General features: G+C 48.2%; 1 long non-coding RNA gene across 1 annotated transcript in view; it reads left to right on the top strand.

The window, feature by feature from the left end:
* Positions 1-18,567, top strand: part of LOC147822871 (uncharacterized) — a 72,779-nt gene extending 54,212 nt beyond the window's left edge. Inside the window, exon 3 of the long non-coding RNA XR_015444966.1 lies at positions 1-18,567. This exon is cut by the window's left edge and continues 34,115 nt beyond it. This is a non-coding gene — a long non-coding RNA (uncharacterized LOC147822871).

The raw sequence follows: 18,567 nt of genomic DNA, 5'->3' as shown, positions 1-18,567 counted from the left end.
ATGCAGAGAAATGAATTGATAAAACAATTATGGCACCTTGCCTACAGTGATAAAAATCAGCAACAACAGTAGTGTCAAGCACAGACTGGATATGGACAAACCCTAAGAACCTATAATGTACCACCCTTAACCATAGAAAGAGATCTATGATTATAGTATAAACACTAAGACAAACCATATATTGACCTATAGTAAATACCTACTCAATGGAACAATCATTGTTCTCCTCTAACAAGAGAACAATGTTCAACAGTAATTAGATATATTTAACTGCCCATCTATTGATTCATAAAGCTTAATGGTTATACTAGTAGAGATAGAGGGTGTGGGGAATGACAGCATGAGAAACAAAGTTTGAGAAGCTAAGCAATGTAAGATGAGAAGAAAGTGATAAAAGTGAAGTAAAGGATCCTATTAAGGAGTAAAAGGAAATTAGTAGTAGTAGATAAAGGTAACTTAAAAACCTATAAGAAAAAGGACAAATAAGAAAAAATAGAGAGAGAGAGTAAACTAAAAGAAAAAAATTAGGTAACAATTTAAAAGAGAGAAGAGAAGAGGACCAAAATAAATACATATGATGATGATGATGATAAAAATAAAATAAAAAGAGGGGAAAAACTCCAGACAACACAAAAAAGAAAACACCCAATAATGGAGAAAAACACGGGTTAAAAAAATTTCCTATGAGGGCCAAGGATTTAGCTCAGTGGTTCTGCCGCCTGCCTCGCAAATGCAAGGACCCAAGTTCAATCTCTGGTACCAAAAAAAAAAAAAAAAAAAAAAAAAAATTTCCTATGTATATCCAGATGAGTGGTTTCCTTACAGGACCTACAGACTTTGTAATCCAGCCAGTCACAATCCTCTCTGCCCTGCTTTATAGCCTGTGGGTTTGTGGGGTGACCCTCCTGCTCAAGAGGTCCCCCGTCCATAAACCCCAGGCTGCGCCAAGTGTCCAAGCTACATCCCTTTTCACGTTGGTACACAGTGAAGCAATCGGACTACTTGTCTGTACGGGATGTAGGCAGAGGGGTGAGTGCTCAAGTGGACCCCTGGGTTCCATGCCATCACCTTCGGATCCAGCCACCTCTGGAAGCCACACTGGTGGAACCTGGCCTCTTACCACGGAATGCAGGCCTGTTCCCTTTCTGGCCTGAGCTTGAGCTTCTCAGGGGATCTTGGGATCTTTGGCTAGCCCTCACCCTGTCTTGTGGCTGTTTCCCATGACTGACTGTCACCCACGCTCTGTGGTAGGGTAACACTTCAGTCCTGGGGTGAAGCTGTAGTACGGGTGTCCTGTGGCTCAGTCCCACACCATCGACTCCTTCCCAAAATGGCGCCCGATTGAATTCTCTCTGGCAATATGGGGCTTCTGCACTGGAACTCTTCTCCAGCTGTCCTGCTGTGAAGGAGTCATTCCCTGGGTAAAAATCTCATGCTCTTTTTACAGTTTACACCAGCCATGGGCTTTTCTGGAGGTGGTGCTGCTCAATTATTTCTCCCAAAGCCGCCAACTCTTCCAGTCCTACTTCTTCTCTCAGGTGTTCGCTTTGGTAGTTGCCTCTGTGCCGAGGGGAACCAAGGTGCAGAACTGGCTAGGAGTTGATTTGTCACGCCCAGCAGTGGATCCTCCTCCAGTGCTTTTTTTAACCATTAAAGAATGATAAATTTTGTCCAGTGCTTTTTCTGCATCATTTGAGGTGACCATGTGATTTTCTCCCCTTCATTACATTCGTGTGATATTTTACATTGATTAACTTCCATATATTGAGTCATTCTTACATCCTAGGGATAAATCCAAGGGTCAATAATCCTTTTAATATGCTGTTGAATTTGGTTTGGCAATATTTTATTGAGGATTTTTGGTATAATTTTCATAACATATTAGTCTGTAGTTTTCTTCTTTGTAGTGACTTTGTCCAACTTTAGTATAGGGTATGTTCTCTTTTCTTCAGTTTTTTTGGGAAAGTTTGAGAAGGATTGATGTTAGTTCTTTAAGGGTTTTGTAGAATTTACCAGTGAGGCTATCAGGTCCTCGGTTTTTCTTTGTTGGATTTTTTTTATGACTGTTCTCATCTCCCTTCAGCTATAGGTCCACTCAGAGTTTCTATCTCTTCTCATTTGTCTTGGTAGACTTGGGGTTGTAGAAGTTTGTTATTTCACTTAGGCTATCCAACATGTTGCCGTGCAGTTACTCGTAGAACACACCGGTAACCTTTGTTCTTTCTGTAGTACTGGTAGTAATGTCCTCACTTTTATTTCTGACTTCAGTATTTTGAGCCTTCTCTTTTTTCCCTAGCCCATCAGGCTAAAGGTCAATTTTGTTGGTCTTTTTAAAGAGTCAACTTGGCAGTCCCAGGGACTTTCTATATTATTTTTATCATCTCTGTTTTATCTTTATTGTTTCCCTCCTCCTGCTACCTCTGGGCTTCACCTGTTCCCTTTCTAGTTCCTTAAATTTTACTGTTAGGCTGCTTATGCGCCATCTTGCCCATGTGTCAGTGTAAGTGTGTATGGGTTTACGTTTCCCTATTGGGCCTGCTTTGGCTGTGTTCTAGAAGTTTTGCTGTGTTGTGTTTTTGTTTCGTTTCCATTCATTTCTAAGCATTTTATAATTTCTCTTGTAAATGTTCTTTGATTTGTTGGTTGTTTAATTTGCATGAATTTGTGAAATTTCCAGTTTTCCTTTCATTACTAATTTTGAACCTGGACCCACAGAGACCTCTGCTTTTTGCTTGGACTTGCCTGCCTGCACTGGGAAGTGGAAAATGCCCTTATGAGAAGTGTGGGGCTGCCTGTGGATGCACATCACGTGCTTCTCTCTGCCCTGTCCAGAGGCCCAGCTGGTCTCTGCCTTGTCTGCTCTCCGATGTCTTCCCTTTCCCTTGCAGCGTGGTTCCACTGGCATTGCCATCTTTTCGGGTGATCTTCCACCCCTTGAACCAAGGTGTGTTAGCACTTGGCTCCAGCGTGTTGTCACCATTCCTACCAGAAATTGGCACAAAAGCTACTGTGTCAGGGTTGTAGCCAATTTTCTTAATGTAGGTGCTGACTTCCTTAATAATTTCCTCGTATCTCTTCTGGCTGTAGAGTGGCTCAGTGTAATCCATTTTGTTAACATCAACAATGAGTTGTTTTACACCCAGCATGTAAGCCAGAAGGGCATGCCCACAGGTCTGCCCATTCTTGGAGATACCAGCTTCGAATTCACCACCAACAGCAGCAACAATCAGGACAGCACAGTCAGCCTGAGATGTGCCTGTAATCATGTTTTTGATAAAGTCTCTGTGTCCTGGAGCATCAATGATAGTCACGTAATACTTGCTGGTCTCAAATTTCACAGGGAGATGTCAATGGTGATACCATGCTCACGCTCGGCTTTCAGTTTATCCAAGACCCAGGTGTACTTGAAAGAACCCTTCCCCATCTCAGCAGCCTCCTCCTCAAAGTTTTCAATGGTTCTGCTGTCGATGCCACCACATTTGTAGATCAGATGGCCGGTAGTAGTGGACTTTAGACTTGCCCGAATCCACGTGTCCAATGGCAACAATATTGATAGGAAGGAGTCTTTTCCTTTCCCATGGTGGGTTTGATTTAGTGGTGGTTCCCACTACACCTGCACTCTCATGGCAAGCCCATTGTGAAAAACCCCAATAACACATTTTTAATAAAGTTTAGGGTTTCTTTTAGTTCTTCTTATCCTTATATAATGTGTTCAAAAAGTTCTTGGATTATTTTCTTCTATGTGGTTATGTTGTGAAACTCCAGATCTTGCTAATTTAACTTTATAAATGTATATATATTAATATGGTTCAAGAATCAAAATAATTTTTAAAGGTATATTTAGAAAAGACTCATTTCTCTCCCTCTCCATACTATGAGTGAAGCTGAACATGTAAAAATATTTAAGGGTTTTACTCTTATAGCTAACTGATTTCATTATGTTCTGTTTTATTCTATTTCTTTTTTCAAGTGTTTACATTTTTAAATATTTCTTTTGTGGAATTAGGCTGTTTAAACCTGTCTTTGCTGAATTCAGTTTTGGTAAGTTATACTTTCTTAGGAAATACCCCATTTCATCTGAATATTCACATCTTTTCATAGAATTGTGCAAAATAATCTGATTTTCAAAAACTCTTCTTTTTCATGTATATGCCTTTCTTATCATTTCCTTTTTGTATCCTGTTTTTTTCTTGATAACTAAACACTTGTATTTTTTTAAAAGCTCCAGAATTTTGAGTTATTAGTTAGTTCTATGGATTTTCCATTTTCTACCTCATCATTTTTTTCTTTTGCTAAATTGAGGTGCAATTCACATAACATACAATTAACCATTTGAAAGTAAAATCTAGTGGTATTTAGTGTATTCACAATGTTATGCAACCACCATTCTCTCTAGTGTAAAACATTTTCCACCACCCCATAAAAATACCCTGTACCCATTAAGTAATCAGTTTTCATTCCTCATTATTTCCATCCTCCAGCATCCACTCAGTTGCCTTCTGATCTATGGATTTGTCTATTTGTCTGTTCTGGACAGATCATGCTGAAGGGATCATGGCCTATGTGTAGTGACAGAGGGGTTACAATTCTCAGCACTCTAACTTCTTTGACAACACCCTTCTGCCCAGCATGTACTAGACAGCCACAAAGCACCTTGCTAATAAGGCATAAGAGCAGCGCAAGATTAAAGGGTAGAACATACAGATTCCCTTATCTAAATCTCAAGAGCCTTTCTGAGGGCTAAGGGAGAGGCCTTGACAACCTGCAACTTTGATGTCCCACTTCTGTTGCATTGCAGGTCTTCCTAAAGATTAACGAGGACCAGGGGCCCTGGAAAGTGCATTCCTAAGATGTGTGTTTGCCCATGGAGACCTTTTCCCACGTTATCCTCATCCCGTAGCAAAAGCCTGGTCCTCACCCCGGCTGCACAATTCCTGTCTTGGAAGCTCGCCTGCTGTTCCTCTTGACAGTGCCCTCAGGGATCTAAATAAGCTCTCATCTTTCCAGTATTCCTCGTCTGCTGATAAATTCTTTTACTGCCGCGTCACTGGCCCATCGGGCATGGCAGCATGTGACCTTTTGTGTCTGGTTACTTTCACTGAGCAAAATGACTTTGAGGGACATGGATCAGCGCTCTGTTTCTTTTTGTACCGATCACTGTTCTGACATAGGGAGAACCACATTTTGCTTCCCGTCCTCCACTGATGGCCTGTTGGGTTGGCTCTACTTTCTGGGTCTTAGAAGTCCCTGATGTGCATGTTTCCGGGTGTGTCCATTTCTCTTGGCGGAGGAGGAGTGGCTGGGTCACTGGCTGTCCTCTGTATAGTTTTTTGAGGAACTTCCAGACCATTTGCCCAAAGTGGCTGGATTATTTTCCACCTGCATTGCCTATTAATTTCTGCTTTTATCTTCCTTAGTTCCTGGTAGTGCATTTTTGGTTTACTTTATTGTTCATCTTTTTTTTTTTTAGTTGGGAATTTAATTCACTTATTTTTGTTAATTTATTATTGCTGGTATAAGTTATTTATGCTTATGAATTTTCCTCTGGTAATTATATTGCAGTATTCCAAAGTTGCTGATACATAACATTATTATTTTTAAAGAAACTCTACATTTTCAGTTGTTTTGCCTTTTACCTGAGAGTTGTTTGAGTGAGGTTTTAAATTTCTTAGCAGAAAATGTGTTTTTAATTAGTTTTGAAATTCTGTTTTCCATGCACTATAATCAACATGGGTTGTTTGCATCATTTTTACTTTATGAAGAGTATGACCTGTGTGTGTGTGTGGGTTGATGCGTGTTCTCTGCATGTTTGAGAAGAATGCATGTTTTCCTTTATTGTAATGTATATTTTATTGTCTTGTTTTTGGTGCTGGGAATGGAACCAAAGACCTTGTGCATGTTAGGCACATTCCCTACCAGTGAGCTACATGCAGCCTGGCATGATAGAAAATGTATTCATACCCATAAGACTTCTTATTTATTATTTATTTCCTAGGCTAGGGCTTTGCTGTGTTGCCCAGGCTAGTCTCCAATGTGCGAGGTCAAGTGATCCTCCCCCCTCAGCTTCCCGAGCTGCAAGATCTCCCTTCTCGATTGTACTGTTTAGTTATTCGATAACTCGTCTTTGTTCGTTTGGCTAGGCACAGTGTGTAAATCTCCTATTAGTGGCTTTCTTATGTGTGTGTGCGTGTGTGTCCATGCCTCTTATATTTCTTGTAGCTTTTGCTTTAAACAAGTGGTTGCTGAGCTGTCTGCAGCATTGGCATTCAGAGTCGTGCGTCTCCACAGGCACATCATGTCACGTTTTCTTCACATTCGGTGCTTTTTGGTCTGCATTCTACCTTGCCTGATAGCAGAGTCAGAGCCCTGCTTGTTTATTGTTTCCATTTCCAAGATTTTCCTGTTGTTCTCCATCACTCTGTTTAGAGCAGTGGCTTGCTTTGGAAGCATAATTGAAAATCTTTTCCATTTAATAAATGTGTTGACCTTGATTGCGCTCCCTACATGCCTGCTATGCTGGTCTCCACTCGCTGACAGTGGGCATAATACTTATCAGATGGATCATGTCACATGTATTCTGTTTCCTGCTCCATATGGTCTGTTTTATTTATTTATTTATTTTTGTTTTAAAGCATAATTTCCTTTATTATTATGTTAATTTTTAAAAAGGCAGCTTCATTGAGATCTATTTCACATACACAATTTACTTACTTAAATTGTATAAGTCATGGTATTTGTATATTGTATTTTTAAAAATTTGTGGTAAAACATACATAATAAAAATTTATCACTTTAGCCATTTTAACAGCACAATTCTGTGGCATTCTGGATGTTCACGATGTTACGTGACCGTCACCACTATTTCTAAAATTGCTTTTTAGCCCAAACAGAAACTGCTCACTAAGCAGCAATGCCCCATTCCCCCACCTCCTGGCTCCTGGCACCTCTGTTCTGGTTTCCATGCATGAGTTTGCCTACTCTACCTCCTCATGTAAGTGGAATCATGCAGTAGTTATCCTTTTGTGTTTGGCTTATTTCGCTCAGCATAGTGTTTTCAAGGTCTATCCACATTACAACATGTTTTTGTTTTTGCATCTCTTTTGCAATTGAGGGAAGTTTGTGTTTTTGTTTGAGTAACTTTCATTCTAATGTCCTTTGTAATGTTTAATTAGCCGGAGCAATACAGAAGTAGCATTTTTGTAGGTGAAAGGTGGTCAGATCTCAGCAATTTCAGAGGGTGCCAACTAATGCTATTTGGCTTGTCAGCACAAAGTGACATCCTTTGTCTCCCAGCTATTATTTATGTGACAGCCAGCACACGTACTGTTTCCGCCCTTCTCCTCCCTCTCCTCCCACATTAAGGCGCATCGCTTCGGAATTGGCAGAGCACACGGCAGCTATGAATTATGCTTGCTCTTCGGCCTTGGTTTCCGTTAGTCTCAGATGGACGAGGAGGCATATTTAGTGCTCACCACAACCTCCTTATAGGTGCTGGGAAGGGCTTGTGAATATGTATTTCTTGGGTTCTTGCACATTTGAGGTTGCTTTTCATAGCCTGGGTGGTTAAAGGACAGCTTGGCCCGACGGTCCTTGCAATTTCCAATTACGTTCATTCAGGTACTCAAAAATGTCAAGTTAAGTACACCGTTTTTTGAAGCCAAGCGAGATAGCTAAGTGAGAATCATTTACACTTTTCCACCCCCATTTCGTCTCTTAGCTCTTAAACTCTCCACGCATCTCATTCTTTGGACAGCCACTTTGGCATGGCTCAGCCCAGCCCAGCTCGCCAGAGTCATTTCCTCGAGTCACGTAGAAAGAGACCCTGCTGCTGCAGCCTGGATTTTATTAGACTCACCTGTTTGATCCTGTGATTCACTGTGGATGGTAGGTCTGTGCGCAGACTTCTGTACAGGAGGCTGTGAGTAATGCCATGCACTCTGCGTGCACCTCGGGCTTCTCTGGAACAGTCTCAGTGCTGGGCTGTTCCACCCTCCGTCCTCACAGCTGCGTCACACACGACGCCCAGGGCCTCTGTAACGAGCCGCATGTCCCGGTCTTCACGTACCTGTGGAGGGCCTCATTCCCTGTCCTTTGTTTGGGGACCACCTTAGAGTCAGAGCAGTGTCCTCCTGGCCCTTTCCTTTAGGGATTCTAGTAGGTGCTGTTAACGGGGCCCAATTAGGGAGAGAGTAATGTGCAGATCCATTGATCCGCAACGAAAACTTTTCCTTGACTTCATAAACCTTTGGATCAGTGTTGTCTTTGTCGTCTGACACGTCGTCAATTCGTTTACTAATAATATTATTCCAAAATGTCACCTTTTCCATTTCCTTTGCTTCTTTAGTCTCAGATGCGGTGTTGACACTTTCCAATCAGGCTGTTAAAGTGAGCGATTCTGCAATTACGTGAGTCATTTCTGCTTTAGCTCTTAATTGGCGGCCTTGTAACCAGCTCCTTGGGCTCCGCCGGGTAGCGGGGCAATCGATCTCGGGACGAACTTCGTTTCTTAATCCATGCTTGCGGGTGCTTCTCAAAGGTCACAGCTTCTTCCTTGCCTCCCGCCCTCCCTTTCCTTGCTGGCAGAAGGCACACTTCGTGGTGAGATGCTGGCGCAGGCGGCTTGGCACCCTCGCCTGCTTGGATAATTCTCCCATCCAAGTAAGACTTCTAGGCTGAGGGGGATAATTGTTGGGCCCACGGATCCCAACGTGCTACAGTTCTCATTATGTTGCCTAATTAACGACTCAGACTTGGGGGTTACTGCTTGTCTTGTGCTGTGATGACTTTTCCAGCTTTAACTCAAATGCTGTCAGTTATGGAGGGGATAAAAAGGTCTGTGAAAGTACTTCCGTTTAGACATGAAATACTTAAGGAGACTTGAGGCGTGGACGGCTGCTGAGAATCAGTTGTAAAGAGTTGTTGTTTTAAAGATGGTCTCCATTATTCAACGTTTTAAAAAATCTGTAGATGAAATTAATCTTAGTATGGAGTAAACAAAATAGGATGCAGTATTGATTTACAGTTAATTAATTTATTTTTTGTTTTTAAATTTACATTAAATTTAGGTACTAAGTTTCGGAAAACTTCCCAAGATGTGACTTTTACCTACTCACACATGTAATAAAATGCATTTGAAAAGATGGATTTCCTGATGCTGAGGTCACCTCTAATGCACTGATTTGCTTAAAGTCCATTGAATTATTACTTTTTGAAAACATAAGCTTTGTTTTTGATGTGTAAAGCAAATTGTTTTTAATTTCTAAAATAATAATTCGTTATAAATTTTGTCAAGAATCAGACTTTGACTAGTTGTAAATGTCAGTTTAAAAAAATAAAATGAAAAAAAAATCAAGAAGTAGAAGTGAGGGAAATGAACAAAATCAATGATGTTTTATTTGGAAACAACCTAATGCTGAGGTGAGGGTCTTCACTGTTGCGGTAAAAAATCATGTAGACTTTGGGTGACAGAATTGAAAAAATAAGAGCTACTCAAAGGGGAAAGAGTATTTTCACATCTGTGTAGAACAAGGAACTTCACAGTAAACAGCTGGTGTCCAGCCTTGGTCCAGCCTGCAGGCCAAGTGGTGCGAAGTCCAGGGCGTGGCAGAGGTGCTGCCTGGACAACGGCCACACTGACCATCTCAGGGGCCAGAGCGGTGAGGGCTGCATTCAGGACGGGCTCTTCCCACAGCCAAGGGGCTGCTGGAAGAGGAGTTGGGGCCAGCTACCGTGAGCGGCCACTATCTTGGTTTCAGTTTGCAGACAAAGGCGATGCCAAGCGATAGAAATGCACCTTGTTTTCCGTTGCCATAACAAAATACCTGAGACCAGGTAACTTACAAAGCCAGAGGGTTAGTGGCTCCCAGCTCTGGAGTCTGAGAAGCTCTGGCTGCCTTGAAGGGGCTGGCACCTGGCGAGGGCCTTTTGCTGCATCACAGCATGGCAGAGGCCGTCGTGAGGCCCACGGGACAGGCCTCCGGCTTGGGCCACCTCCTCATATGAAGCCACCACTGCTGCCATGGCCTCCCTGGGGACCCCACCTGACCCTCTTACTTCCAGAGATGCCATTGCTAAGGATCAAGTTGCCAGTACACAAACTTTCAAAAATTATTACTTCCTTATTTTATGGAGACATGGTATTCGTGCATCTTTATGAGGGTATGCTGTGATGATTCAGTATGTGTGTTTGGTGTGTAGCAACCAAATCAGAGGAATGGCACTTCCACCTCTTCAGCTGTTACTTTCGTGCCCTGGAAACTTCATATTCATCTTTTCTAGTCATTTTGAAATCTATCGTAGTTTGTTTTAATTAGTAGTTGCCCCATGGTTCTAAAGAAAAACCACAAGTGACTCCTCTATTCTGACTTCAGTTTGGTTCCCTGGTTCCCCTTATTGAATTTCTTTCCACCCCATCCACTGATCCTTCCTGGTTTCTAGTGACCCCAGCCCCTTTGTTCTTCCATGAGCTTGACTTGTTAAGCTTCTACAGATGGGCGAGGACATGTGACCTTGGTCTTTTGGTGTCTGCGTTATTTCACTTAACATAGTGACCTTCAGTTTCATCTGTGTTATTGCAGATGATGGGATTGTGTTCTTTTTCATGGCTGAGTAATATTCCATTGGGTACTGCATTTTCTTTATTCATCCGTGGAAGGTCATCTTTTTGTCTGTTGTGAATAGTGCTGTGATAAACAAGTATCTTTCACTATAATGGTTTAATCTTCTTTAGATGTGTACCCAGTAGTGGAATTGCTGGATCTTATAGTAGTTCTATTTTGGTTTATGGGAACTCTCCATAGTGTTTTCCATAGTGACTGTAATTTACATCCTCACTAGTAGATTAACATGCAAACTGTCAGGGGACATGTTCAACCATAGCGATGGGGACACAGCACAAAGAGAGAAAACACTCGAGTCTCTGAGGATAGCTCTGAGCCGTAAAGTCAGCCCGCCCTGAAACCTGCTGCTCTGCCAGAATCCCTGTTGTATGGAATAGTAATGCAAGTTGGCATGGTTTTAGCTTGGATTAGGGTGTTTGCTCCTTACAGCAAACGGCATCTAAAAGGAGGTGAGCTGTAGTGAGTATCTGAGAGACCGAGGAGAAGCTGGACGAGAAGAAAGTTACAGATGGGTGTGAACAACAGCCAGGTAGGAGAGAAGGCTGGAGCCCCTCCCCGGAGCCCGGTGCAGGTGGGAGTGGGTGCAGGGGCCTCGCTGGGCGGCCTGCAGTGCTGGCATGGGGCTGCATACTTCCGGGCACTGTGCTGTGATTCAGAGAGGAGCAGGCCGCATGCTGGGGCGGGATGGAGTGAGCGATGGGCCGACGGCCTTCACATCTGCCTGAATCAGCAGTGAGGGATGGGCGGGTTAAAGCTCACCTTTAAAGGTCGGCGTGGCAGACAGACGGCCTGGTGGCTTGGACGTGTGCCCTGGTACTGCGGTGGAATTCATCAACTCATCACCGCTGTCCCACAACCTGCCGGATGGCTTCCGAGAGACATACGCCATCCTCAACACCTCCACCTGGGCCGGGCCAAAATAGGAAGCCATGCTGGGGAGAGGGGCTGTGATGTGGCTAAGCCAGGCAGTGCCTAATGCGGCTCCGTTCTCACGGAAACCTGCTGACAGCAGCGATGGCCCTGGGCGCTTCTGTATGCCGCCCAGCCCTGTGCACCTGGCTTAATTCTCAAACCACCTGCGGAGGGGCCCGTGCGAGTCCACGGATAGTGAGGGAGGTCTGGAGTCCAGAGGATGCCCCTGGAGTCCCAGGGCAGAGGAATCCAGGGGCCGCGCTGAACGCCAAATTGTATGTTCCTGGAGTGTGGGTCTCTCCCAGTCTGGGGCAGCTCTAGAGGGTGAGTGCTGGTACCACTTCAGCAAGCTGGGGTCGCCGGTCTGAGGAGGCCCCAGAGCCAGGGAGGGTGAGCTGGGGAAGGTGTGGCCTCCTGGGAGCCTCCCTCGAAGGCACAGCATTCCCGGACTGTCTCGCGCCTCGGGAGGGAACTCGGGCCCTAAATCACTACGTTCTCCAAGTTCCGGCTAGGCCTGGCTCCCGCCTGGAGCACCCGGTACTCAGCTGGTACAACCCACATCCAGAGGCGGTGACTGAAGTCACAATTTCAAGCTTGGGTCCGTGGGTGGCGTACACCTGCAGTCTCAGCACTCTGGGAGGCTGGGGCAGGAGCATCGCAAGTTTGAGCCCCGCTGGGCAACCCAGTGATTTAGTAAGATCCCTGTTTCAAAATAAAAAATAGAAAAGGGCTGAGGATGTAGCTCAGTGCAGAGGCTACATCCTCAGGGTTTAATCCCCAGTACTCCCCCTCAAAAGTCATGGTTTTGATTCCAAGAGAAGAACCTGTTCCCTGGGGAAAGTTTGGAAGGTGCTGAGGCTGGGGTGACTGAGTTAGGACACGGAAGGGAACGACTCAGCGTCTCACAACAGGGGGGCCCGACACGGTGGCCTCCTCCTTCCCCGCTGCTTTCTCTGGCCGCTCTCCTTCCCACACCTGCGCTTTCCACAGACGTTCCCTAAGCATCTGCCCCTCCTGGAACCCCCGGGAGCCGTCTGCATCCCCCACCAGCCCTACATTCCCAGGTAGCAGTGCAGGGACATAGGGCAGGGGGCCGGGGTAGTCAGGAAAGGGACGGAGGAAGGGAGAGTTTTGCAAGGAGGGAGCCATGGAGGGCTCTGAGAAGTGTCCTGCGGAGGGAGCAATGTCCTGAACCTGACTTGGGCTGGGATGCGGGCCGGGGTGGGGCCGCAGACACCTGGACTCCGGAGCGCCCTCTGGCGGCGGCTGCGTCGAGGGCCGGGCAGGTGAGCGGTCCCCAGGACCGGCCAGACGCTCGCTCACCTGGCGCTGCTGGGTTTCGCCTCCAGGTTGTGGGGGCCCCACTTGTGGCACCCTACGCCCCTCGTCCCAGGAGCCATGAGGGACTGAGCTGGACAAGCACCCGAAACCCGCCTTCCTCCTCTGTCCGGGGGCGACAAACACCTGGCCTCTCGTGGGGCCGCGTGTAAAGGGGTCCCCGTGTATGCCCTTCCCAATCCACCCAGGACTCCACACCCTGCACCTCATACCCTCCTCTCCCCAGGGTCCCCTGCACTCCCAGGGACCCAGACTCCAGGCCGGTTAACCTCTGCTCCCTCCCTCCGGGGCCTGGATGTGTGGGCTTCTAAGCAGAGCCCTTGAGTCTCACTTCTGGACTCTCAGTGTCCTGCTTCCTGCCACTCTTCAGACATGTCCCAGGTCCCCAAGGACGCTCCCGGGCACAGGCTGTTAATGTGCCACCCGGCCAGGGACCTGGAATGGGTTAATGGGGCAGGTGTTGGCTTAGAGTCTTCTGTACTGGAGCTGAGCTGTCCTTGCCCTGTTCCCGGCATGGAGCACAGTGCCGTGTTCATATATGGAAACGTGAGTAATCTGGACAGCTCGCACCTGCACATTTACCAGCTAGTCCATGAGCTAGGTGTTTTGGATACATTAACTCTAAACTCAGCAGGTTAACTCCAGGAGGCAGGTGCTGTCCCCACTGTACAGGTGAGGACCTGACATGCAGAGAGGTTAAGTAACTTGCCGAAGGACACACAGGGAGGACTGGACCCAGATAGTCTGTCCCAAGGCTACACTCAGAAATAAACAAAAAATACATTAGCTCACTGTGAGAAATGCAGAGAAATTAGGAGAAGTGACACCTTGGCATCTGGTGGGTTTCTTTCTCAGGCTGGCATTAACACCTTTTCACCATGTCATTCTTGACAGTGCTTTATTCCTCGACCAGGGCTTGGTGGACCAGCATGTGCTCTACTCAGCCCCTCTCGAGAACACTGGGCAATTCCTGCTTTACCCACTTAAAACATTGGCGCAATAAACTTGCCAGGAACTAAATCTTCCTGTCTGTCTTATCTCCCCTGATCAGTTCCTAGAAGTGGAATTCCTGGGCCAAAGGTCAAGCAGAGATCTGAGACTTAGGAGGAGCCACACCACATCACCCCCAGGAAGGGCAGAGGGACACACACACTGGCCTGCTGGGCCATGCCTCTCCTCCTGGTGCCAAGTCGGCATCCTGTCCTGCCCGGGCTGGGTCTTTCCCATGCAGCTCTGTGGCACGGACCTGGAGACCTGGACAGAGCTTTCTCTTGTCCCCTGTCTTCCAAGGACCTCAGGCCTATTGTCCCTCTCTTCCCCTTGCTTTTCCCCTGGGGGCTTGGACTGGCTGAATGAGACCCTCTGGGGAGCAGAGTTCGATGGCACAGGCCTGTGGAGCCAGCACTGCGGGAGGCTGAGTGGGGAGGATGGCAAGTTGGATCCCAGCCTGGTCAACTCAGTGACTTAGTGGGACCCTGACTCAAACTATTTAAAAAGGGCTGGGGATGGAGCTCAATGCAGAGACCCTGGGTTCAATTCTCAGTACCACAAGACAAAACAGAATAAAACCAACTCCAGGAGTGGCCGGCCCGGGAGGGCTCCAGCCGGGCCTCTAGCCAGGAGGACAAGAGTACCCTCAGCCACCACACAAAACCGTTCTTTCCTCTCTTCTCTTCTGGCCTGGAAACTTCTGCAGCTACTGAGCTAGGAGTACTAAGAAAACCCTGGGTTCCCATAAAGGGGGACTTGGATTCTTTTTCTTTTTCTTTTTCTTTTTTTTGGTACCGGGGAGCGAACTTGGGTCCTTGCGCTTGCGCAGCAGGCGACGAAACCACTGAGCTAAATCCCCGGCCCTTGGATTCTTTTTCAAGGTTCACTTTTGTTGGTTTTCAAATACTCTGGGCCACCCGGACAAGCCTAGTGTGAGAGTCTGCCCTGCTGGCCCTGGCTGGCAGTTCAGAGGGCACAGGGGGCGGGTCACAGGTCCGGAAGGTTTTTGGGTCTGCCCTGGCTCCTCCTCTCCCTCAGAGCCTGCACATGAGCTGGGGACTCGCTGGCTCGAAGACACCTAGGAGCTCTCTGGGGAAGGCCTGCTGGAGGCCCCTTCCCAAACTCCTCCCGTTGCAGGGACAGAGGAGGGAGGTGGCCCTTTGGAGCTGGGTGGTGACATACATCACCTTTTACTGCCGTTTGCAACTCAGGAAGGAAGACAGAGCCTTTGAACGCCTGTGTGGAAGGCACCACACCTGCAGCCCAGGTAATCCTAGTGGGAAGCCTGCCAGGCAGGCGTCAACTGCAGCAGGCATTGTGCTCACGAGGAAACCGAGGCCAGAGCAGTGAAGGGACATGCCCAGGGTCCCTGGGGCGTGACGGGGTAAGAGTGGGGAGCTGCCAAGACCCGTCTCCCCACGCTGCATCCCCACCCTGAGATTAAACAAGCGGGAGAAGGAAAGCCCAGGCTCCGAGTGGGTGGTGCCGGCTCCCTGCTCCAAGAGGGGCCCCTGGCTTAGGTGCGACCAAGGGGCACACAGTCAGCCCTGGAGGCACAGGGACAGAATGGGGGCGGGCAACTGGAGATGCTTTGGGGGCTTGGCTGGGCCTTCCAAGGGGAGCAGCCTCCGTTTGTTGTGAACCTACTATGTGCCACACACGACATTTGTTGCCTCTTCTCCACACCCAAACTTGGCAACACGAGTCCCTCGTGCTTCTGTGGCCAGGGCTGGGGGCACTGAGGTTAGAGCTACACAGTCACAAGCTCAAAGCCTCACGGTGAGTGGGGCAGGCCAGGTCCCAGCTGGGGTCAGCTAGGCCAAATTTGAGGGCTCTGCCACCAGGCCTGTGCTTCTCAGACTTGGGTTCCTGGAACAGTGGGGTCCACGGTGGGCCTGGAGATGGGGAGCTGTAGAATAAACATGGCTTGGGGCCTCATTCCTGCTGCCCAGGCCACTTGCTGTCCTCTACCCTGGCACTGTGGGCTGCAGAAGCCTTCCAGATCCTCACCTGTAAAGGAGAGGATGGGGACCCTGTGCTGCAGGTGCTTGGGGACCCAGGGGATGTGTATGGAGGGCGCTCAGGGCTGCACGTGGGGTGGTTAGCAAAGCACGGCCCCGTTCACTTGGAGGACACAGAGCTGGACGCTGACCTCCCAGCTGCTTTCTGACCACCTGGACAATGCTCAATGTGTGGGAATCTTTTAGCCCGATTTGTTTATTCTTTTACACCAAGTCACGTTTAGTGAGAGAGCCGTACAAGCACCTGGTAAGAGATCAGTGAGAAGCAAATGCTACCATTAGCCGAGACCCGGGGCAAATGCTCCTGAGAGCTTGCTGCCATAAAGAGATGCAGCTGAAGCACACGCCCTCAGCCCCTCTCCACGGGGGACACTTAGTGCACTGCTCTGTCTCCTGGAAAAGTCCCCTTACGCTCACACAGTCCAATCACTCATCCTTTCTGCGGCTGCACAGTGTGCTACTGAGTGTGCCCTTGTGTCCCCACTAGCCGCACCCAGGCCAGGGCACCCAGGCTGTCAGCAGCCACTGCCATGGCAAATAAGCTTCATGGACATCCCGCAGCAAGTACAGGGGTGCCCTGGTCCGGGGCTGACTACGGGCGGAAGCGCTGGGCACAGGTGCTGTCCATGTCATGTTTCACTGACTGCCCTCTGAGTAGCTGTGATTTACCCTCCACTGGCAGGCCCGGGGCTCCTTCCTACCAAGAGAATTCAGTATCTTTCTTTGCTTGCCAGCCTCGCAGGTGAAACAGGTACTCTGGCTTAAAAACAATATGTTGCTTTTCCACAGAAGAGTACCACACCCCATTAAACACCTCTGTGGAAACATAGGAGGTAGAAATTAACCACTGCACTCCTGGTGCCTTGAACAGGGCTGGGGACATCGTAGGTGCTTACGAAATGTTGAATACGCGAACAAGGAACCAATACCGTGGCTTCTCCACCAGGAAGCCATTCTGCCCGCGTTTGGTGTGTGCTTTTCTCTAAGCGCTGCTCCTGCATGGTCTAGTGTTGTTTTGTCTTCATTATGCTCACCCATGCAGACAGTTTTTATCTTGTTCACTTCACCTCATTGGCTTGCACGCCCCTCTCGTCAGCAGCATTTTAAGCAGCTCTGTAATTTGCGTGCAGGTGTGTGAACCATAGTTTATTTGAATTTCCTGTTATTGTAGTTTTAGGCTGTTTTCAATTTTTCTCTTTATAAATGATGTGACTGATAGCTTTATGTAGAGAACTGTTTCCATATTTCAGCTTATTTCCTAAGGAGAGAAAAAGTGCTCAGAAGATTAACTTGGTCAGAGGTTTTAAAATCTGATTTCATATTTCTTAAGAGGGAGGCACCTTACGAAACAACTTTATATCTGCTGAAAAACCTGGTTATGTTCTTTTCTTCACATTGTTTTAAAAATGACTTGCTCTGAACAGTATCCTGTGCCTTTCAGAAAGCAGGCGGGGATAGGAAAGGAGGTCTGTTCCCTCAGAGCCGTGGGGCGATCAGGCTCAGGAAACAGACAAGGAAGATACTTGCGCGTATCTGATGGTTGCCAAGGGAACAAGTCTTTTAACATGACGCTCGGCTAAAGCATTGATCAATAAGGGAGGGGGCAACATTGAAACAAATTAGTTGATGTCTGAGTGGCCCTGAGAGATGGCAGCAATAACACCAGCCCTGTCGGCCCCCTTCCAAGCAGGCAGGAAGTCTCATCTGTCCACGCAGGGATTGTGGGGGTGGAGGCGGTGGGAGCGAGGGGCCTGAGACGAGGGAGGGCGTCTAGGACCTTGAGGGGTACAGAAGGCTATTCAGGGGTTGGCAAGCCGCTCCTGGCTTCTCCATTCCCACAGTGGTGATGTGGCCGGCTGGGCACCTTGCAGCACCCGCTGCTCAGGGGACATCGTGCTCCAGTGGGTAGCCAAGATGCCCTCCAGATGCAGGGCAAACACCCCAGGTCCTTGGGGGGCTCCCAGCACGGGTGGGAGCCATGGTGACTCACACCGCAGTGCTCACCGGTTCATCCCTCCCTGCTACCGATGCTGGGCTGCGGGGCAGACAGCAGGGACCCGAGGGGACAGCAGTCGTGGGCTCTGGAGACAAATCACAAGGCAGGCCTCTTGGGGTACGAAATGACGTCAAGTACTTAGCCAGGTTTGGGGGTGTGTGCTTGGCTGTGACTAATGACTGTGTGACAAAGAATCTGAGGGGCCGAGCTCGATCGGCCAGGAGGATGTGCTGGGGGGAGGGTGCCTGCCAAGACGGGGGGCAGAGCACAGTGTGGGGTCCCAGGCCCCCCGGGCTGCATCTGGGCCCACAGGACTGGGGAGCGGCCAGCTCGAGGGCCAGGGCCGTCCACAGAGACGTGTGACAAACATCCAGGAAGCTGCACACGGTCGCACTGGGTGTCCCACCCACAGCCGGCCCGCCCTCGGGCTCCCCACAGCTGGGTGAGCAGAGCCTCCCACTGCCCCCAAGCCAGTGTGAGTGGGGCACGGACTAGAAGGCGGTACCGTGCACCCCAGGGCTGACTGCCCCGCCTTTGACTTAAGAGGCTGAATTTCTGGGGTCTTCCCTAAAGAACTGCCCCGGAACCCCAGGTTACGTGCTGGTCGCCCACACAGCACCTGCTAACAGCCTGGCGCCCCAGTCGCACGGGCTAAGGAAGGGCCGGCTTGCTGTCTTGGTCGCACCCAGGC

This window comes from Heterocephalus glaber, unplaced genomic scaffold, assembly GCF_053883595.1.
Source record: "Heterocephalus glaber isolate CG9 unplaced genomic scaffold, H.glaber_assembly_v1.0 deba00001608, whole genome shotgun sequence".
In the NCBI taxonomy this organism is placed as follows: Eukaryota; Metazoa; Chordata; class Mammalia; order Rodentia; family Bathyergidae; genus Heterocephalus; species Heterocephalus glaber.
Note: the sequence above shows the minus strand (reverse complement) of the source record. Positions and strands in the feature narration are given on the sequence as shown.